The sequence below is a fragment of the Haliotis asinina genome, chromosome 6 (genome assembly GCF_037392515.1).
Source record: "Haliotis asinina isolate JCU_RB_2024 chromosome 6, JCU_Hal_asi_v2, whole genome shotgun sequence".
Lineage (NCBI taxonomy): Eukaryota > Metazoa > Mollusca > Gastropoda > Lepetellida > Haliotidae > Haliotis > Haliotis asinina.
Genome location: NC_090285.1, coordinates 45,799,404 through 45,806,368, shown reverse-complemented (window position 1 = coordinate 45,806,368; position 6,965 = coordinate 45,799,404).

Here is a 6,965-nt window from a genome sequence, read left to right as displayed (position 1 = left end):
TTTTGTATTGTATGTTGTATGGTATCGGTGTCGATATAAACTGTAAAGCTGTTCACAATCAATAAAAAACAAACACAATAATTAAGCACAAAAAATGAGATGTGTAAATCATTCCCTCTGCTGGTGATGGTTGTGTGGGATTAGTTAAACGACCAAACCCATTTGAGCATGCCTTATAATCCTCTTACTCTTAAAATAAACAACTTCAGTCCAAAGAGGATATCACTAGTGGGATTATTTGGCTGATTTGAGTTAGTGTTTTGACAACGCTTAGTCTTGATGAACAATAGTCTATTTCAACAACATGGTCAATTGGTAAAATTCATATTAAAGTGACATACCTTTATTTACATGTTTCACAAACCGTTGTGTACACGTGCACTGTCCATGGTATTTCTTGGTTGGAGAAGTTACAGAGAGGAAGAGTAAGTCAAAGTAATTTGATGACCTTTTGAGATCTAAATACATATATGAACACTCGTTTGGAAAATGCAGTTGATCATTGCACACCATCATACGGACATATTTGCTGTCATGAATTTGAGACTTTACATCTACAAAGCCGTTCAGAATGTCTATCAGCGATATTTCTTCAGAGGGCACATTCAGCTCAGGTGAGTATATTGCAGATGACGCAAGTATATTATTTGTAAAATCAGTAAGGCAATCCTGATGACGCCATGTGTTCCTTCAGCAGAATGGTTGTTGAGAAATCTTACACTCAAGACTACCATATCATTTAGCAGGGAGCTCAATACACAGAGTCGTAGAGTATCCCTGCCATTCAGTAAGTGTTTAGTATATTGAATCACGATATGAGAACAACAACCGGACTAATTGGCTGATCAAAGGTTTACTACATGTCATAAATATCCTTCCTGGGACTTAATCAGGCTATGGGGGTGGAATATATTCCCCAGGTAACACCAGCTGTTTTTTTTGTGGTTGAGGATTACCTGTTGCATGTAATTTCAATTATAATGTATAATTAGTATAAGACTGATTTTGGACGTATTCTTACAGACGTAAAACGTTCTGTTTTATGTTTTAAGACATAGGTTTCATCAAAAACAACAATGACGGAGCAATACAGACTAATCCCAGTATTCATGCATATACGTATTTTGGGTTCCAATATCACACGTCATTATATGGATGGAATAGTGACCTTAATAGATATATCCTTTTCAAAATCGCTGTGGCATTTCAAAATCAAATTTAACACAAATATATTTTAAAAACTAAATTGATTGTTTATCTCTTTGTAAATGTTTGTAAAGTTTTCAGACAGGAAATTCTTATACGATGTTGTATTAGCAGTAATTCGACTTTATTTAAGACTTTAGTTGTAATACCTGCTAGTCATTTTGTTAGGTTTTTCAAAATGCTAATTGCATTTTTCCCATGAATGTACTTTCACAGACAACTGTGAGGCAGGCTCTATGGAATGCTGAGTCTGTAAGAGGAATGACCCTAAATCCACAACAGATGTAAGAATATAATTTAATATGATTTAAATACAGTAACTGCAAGAGTTTCAATGCATTAAACCATTCAACAAGTAAAACTTCTGGTGTTTCTACAATACCCTCGACATGAATTTATCTTCATTGTGCTGGCAATAAATTTTGAATTGTATTTTTTCATGTTGGAAACAGGACAGAATAAGGACGCTAAGGCAGCTCTCCCTGTTATTCCGCACGCTGAGTTTCAAGGTATTGCAGTTCTGCTTAATGTTCTGTCCTATATGCATCAGTGCACAACAAAAATGAGCACAACCTACTGTCATATAAATAAGAATGCTCATTTCTTGAGCTCCAAACGTGACTTTTGTTGCACAATAAAATTATGCAACAAAATGTGATGTTCATGGGCGATTTTGTTCAACCGTTTGAATCGGTTGCATATGTTTGGTGACGACTTCTTGTTATAATTCTGTAATCACTCTATAATATACGTCAGTTTTATTGAAACATAAAGTTTATGTCAGGGTATTGTATCTTGTTTGTTGCAGTGGCTATGACAAGATGTTTGCAGACAAAAAAGGAAACCGTCTCAAGAAAGAAAAACAACCAAAACAAACACAGTGATGTCATGAGAAAATGTTCCAGGAAAAACTACAGTAAGTAAACATGAAAACCAATTTAACTAGCTTTCGGGAATCAAGAATTAGATGAAACTGTTTTAAGAGGATGCACTGCGTAACTTAGCTTACCATCAATTAACAAGGAAGAAGGCATGTTAATTGATGAATCTCAACTGAGATGATATGAAGGCATTAGGCCTTGTTAATTAATGAACCCTTACTGGCATGACTTGCTCATCAATGAACAAGGGATTAGGCCTTGTTATGTGTTGAGGCTTTGTTCAAGGCTGGGAGATACAGTAACAATTACCCCACAGTATTAATCCTAGTCTGTCGTACAGACCCTGAAGTATATATAGCCAAGAAAGCCCACGCAAGTCTAGAAAATGTGGCAAGTCTACATTTCCTTAGCTTCAGAAAATGAAGAAAGTCTCAGGGCTCCATTTCATTATTTTTTCACTATGAACGTTTTTTCAGTAAAATATGTTCATTTCAGAGACTAGCTATTAGTCTATATTAATCCGTGTGATCTTTCAAAGGAGAAAAAAGGTTGTACCACACAACATCTGTGTTCTAATGCACTAAATACACAAGTATCAATAATACTTGCTATGAGATTAACCATTGATTCTATTTTCACATTGGTTTACCATTCACTTAATGCAAGTATAATCATATTGACTGTTTTCTTCAGAAATCGAGTCGAAGGGATGCGACAGGCAGACCTCCCCAGCCATAAGAAAGCAAAATATGAACCAGTATTAAAGAATGCACAACTACCCCATTGTTTTTTACTGTATATTTGATAATAATGTGTAATTTATTTTCCGTAAATTTGTAAATGGAATGTTTTTGTATGAAATTTAATCTTCCTCTTTCTTGTTGTAATCTGTAAATAAACATCTAGTGTAAGCTTGACACTGTCTATTTGTTTTGGGGTAATTTAATTCGCATGAAAGACATGAGTATTATAAAAGTGAAACAAATTCCGCATTATAGAATACCATTTCCATCAACACTGCAGTATTGACCACGGAGCACTATCAAGCGAACATCAAATTTATTTCAATGTTATGATAATTCCTTGTTCACGCGTCATGAAACAAATTCAGCACATTACAACTTTCACCACCTAAACAACCCACTCCTCGGCGCATTATCGCGATGATGACACTGCAAGATGTCAAACCAGCCTACATCTCAGCAGAAACAATTTCAAAATGTTTTTTTATCCAATATTTTATCCAAGAAAGATGCAGTAGAGTTGCGGGGGAAATGAAAGCAGTGTGACTCGCCACACCTCAAATATGGTTCCTATGCCATATGAATAAAATGACAATGCACAAAGCCGAATGAAGGCCATTCTGTGTATTTTACAGGCACAAGGTGGATAAGAACTTACTAGTACTGATCACGAGATAAAAAACCCCAAAACATATGAAATATCAACATGTCAAATATTCCACCACTATAAATACTAGTAACGTATATTCCATTATATCAGTTCTGCTGTTTGTAAGAAAATAAATACAATTACAAGCGTACAATCGCGATTCAGAAGTGCAATATGTTGTACCAGGGAGCCTATATAGAGTATTGTAGAGTATCCCTGGTTGTACTTGGACTTTCGACCCTCGTAAGGAAGCCCGCGGGAGACCAAACCCAGTCATAGCTGGTGGATGTGCTCTCAAGTGTAACGACGGCAACCGATTTTCTGCTTCATTTGCTTATACGCCGAGCGCTCATAAGGTGGGGCACATAGTGTGTTCAGAAAGATGTATTTGATGGGCATTTTAGAAGTATGGCGAGTCACAAGAAAGTAAGATTCTTTGTGGATATCAACTTTTTGTATTTTATATGATGCATCGTTTCAGTATGGATTGATATACCGTTGTTAAACAAAATCAAATACACTATGTTGTTATCCATAAAGAATGTATGTAGAGATGTTGGGTTTTGTAAATCTCTGAATTTGCGTTCGATCCAATCAAAAATCATCTCAGTAGAGATGGTGAACTACTGGAAACTGTCATTCGTCCAAGTACAAAGCAGGACTTGAAACTGACAAGCGTTTGCACCAGTTTCCGTGAGATCCAGTCATCCATGAAAAATGGATGTAGTTTGTTTGCAACCCAGAGACATAAAAAACATGTAATATGTACAAGTATCACACCTGCTTTATTGCATAATGTGGCTGAGACAGGACTCGGGTGCATGAGTCATCAATCAATTTATTTTGTTTATGGCGTATAGCCTGATAGGTGTTAAGTTTAAATGGCATGTGGTCAATGATTGAAGCTGTGTATTGCATATTGTCTTTAGCAGACAGGCAGCCATACATATAGGTGTCAATAAACCAGACATTAAGCTTTCTCTGTGATACAGGCTGCTTCTTACAATCAACATGTTTTTTATGTAACAAGTAGATTATTTACTTGTTTGTGTACACAACCAAGATTAGACTACTGCTCACGACCTCATACTCCAGGCATGCATACTGTTTCAAGCTCCGCGAACCTATTCACTGCGCATGCGTTATGGGCGCAGCACAACTGTTGAAACAACTTCTTCGGCCAGCGCTGGGGGAAATTTAGTGAATCGCTTGAACTCCGAATTCGCGGATTTTTTTTCCATCGCGGTTTTTTCTTTATAGGTTGAATTGGCATTTTCTATGATTTGTTTCGGTAACTGCATACCGAAAGGTATCAGAATCTGCAATGTTGTGTTTTCCTTTTTTATGTGACCTTTTAGAAAGTTTCGTTCCATGAGATAACCTGTCAAAATAATACAACATATCAATAATGCCCTATGCTCCAGGGTGGGCAGTTCTCTCTGGAGGTCTTGATGTTTCTTTTTCTTTGGGACAGTGTCTGGCCAGCACTATGTTGCACCATGTTCAGTTTATTAATTTGCGTCCCCAGTCCAACATGAAATTCATCACCTCGAAAACGTTGGGATGGCTTTTTCAAACAAGTTACTTCAACCTCCCATGCCAACCTCTTACCTGTTATTTGTCCAGGGCACATTTCTGTCATGGAGTTCCATTCCTGAAGGTTGTTGTTTATTATGTTAAATATAGCAGTATGTGTTAACTGCAACTAGCCCGTGTACAACAGGTGTAGTCCCACGAAGCCTAAAATTATTCAGTTAGGTACAGTTCACTCGGCTTATTGGACTTCATGCCTCAATGATTTTATGGGATTATGGTGGATTGTTGCTTGGCTGACCACAGAAAGGAAGAATCAACAGAAACAACAGAAATCAAATATGATTGTAAAGTATTTCAAAAGGTGACCTATCCCATCTGTATCACTGGTACTATTGGTAAAGGTTGGATCGACCACATGATTCATAGCAACATATACTGTCATGTGTTATGTTATCACAACACAATCTCTATCATTTAGCATATTATCACAGGTGACAGGGTGATATTGTTTATGGTATTGTTATTCACTGTTCCCAAACACAAAATAAGTGGGATACTGAGTCAGAATTCTTTTCCAAACAGCTTGCGCATATTGAAAGAAACACCCATGCATCTTCACTCCACCGAACACTGTGGTAAGAGCATCAGTATCCTACCCCTAACAGAGTGACCACTCTCCACTGAACAGTGGTCTGTCCCACTCTCATTTCACGCTCCAATTACCTCATTAATTGAGGTCAAACTGTCATTAGCCTTTTGGGATTTATTAGGTGTGAATTTGAGGCCTTGCGGACCGTTTTACCATCACCCACCAGTTATCTCCCCTTGTGGATCTTTACAAGTTGTAAATGTCTTGTAAACATCATCTTTCCAAGCTTGTAAATGTCTTGTAAACATCATCTTTACAAGAGATTTACAAGCTTGTAAAGGTGAACTTTTTTCCAGTGATCCCTTCAGCCATTAGTGATTGTTCTAATAGTTAGCCATAATAAAATCTAAATTTATCAAACCTGTGTGGACACATGAGGATTCAAACTCAGAGAATAGTGACATGTATCCAACATGCATGCCCGTGCCACGTTCCATGACGTCAGTGGTTTCGTCCTTGAGAAGTGCAATACATTGTTTCGCGTGCATTCAGGGAAAGAGAAACAGAGCAAGTGATCATGAATGCCACACAATACTGTCTCTGTGGAAAGCTCAATCCCTGCCCTTGCGATCGTTAAAAAAGTTAAACGGTTATTGAAACGCATAGCATTCCAAGGCTAACGCCATGAGGTCATTGGGATGGTTCATGTGGGAATGTCTCAACGACAAGTGGCTGCACATTTTCACTGCCACTGGAACACCATTTCTGCACTGGTGAGACTTTACCAGAAAATGACGTCATCGATGGGCCATGTTTTGGACGTCCACGTGTAACAACGCCAAGACAGGGCAGATAGATAAGGGTGATCCATCTTCGCCACAGGTTTCAAACTGTAGTGATGACTGCCCGGGCCATCCGTGGATTTTGACGTATTTCCAACACAGTTCGACCAAGTTCACGTCATCACGGGATCAGATCACGATGTCCTGGCTTACGATATATCCTGACACAACGTCATCGACAAGCTCGCCGAACGTGGTGCCGAAATCATGCCCGCAGACCGTTGTTTTGGTGGAGAAATGTTGTTATTACAAATGGGTCCAGGTTTAACATTTCCCAAAGTGATTGACGTCAACGTGCCTATAGACGCGTGGGAGAACCTTATGCACAGGCCTGTGTTTTGGAGCGGAATCGCTTAAGTGGTTGTTCCGTGATGATTTGGAGGGGGAAAACAGCACGCCAAAGAACTCCTTGGTGATTGTTCAGGGCAACTTAACTTACAGGGATCAGATTCTTCGACCTGTGGCAATTCCTTTTCTGCAACGTCATGACCCTGGGTTAACATTCAAGGACAATGCCCG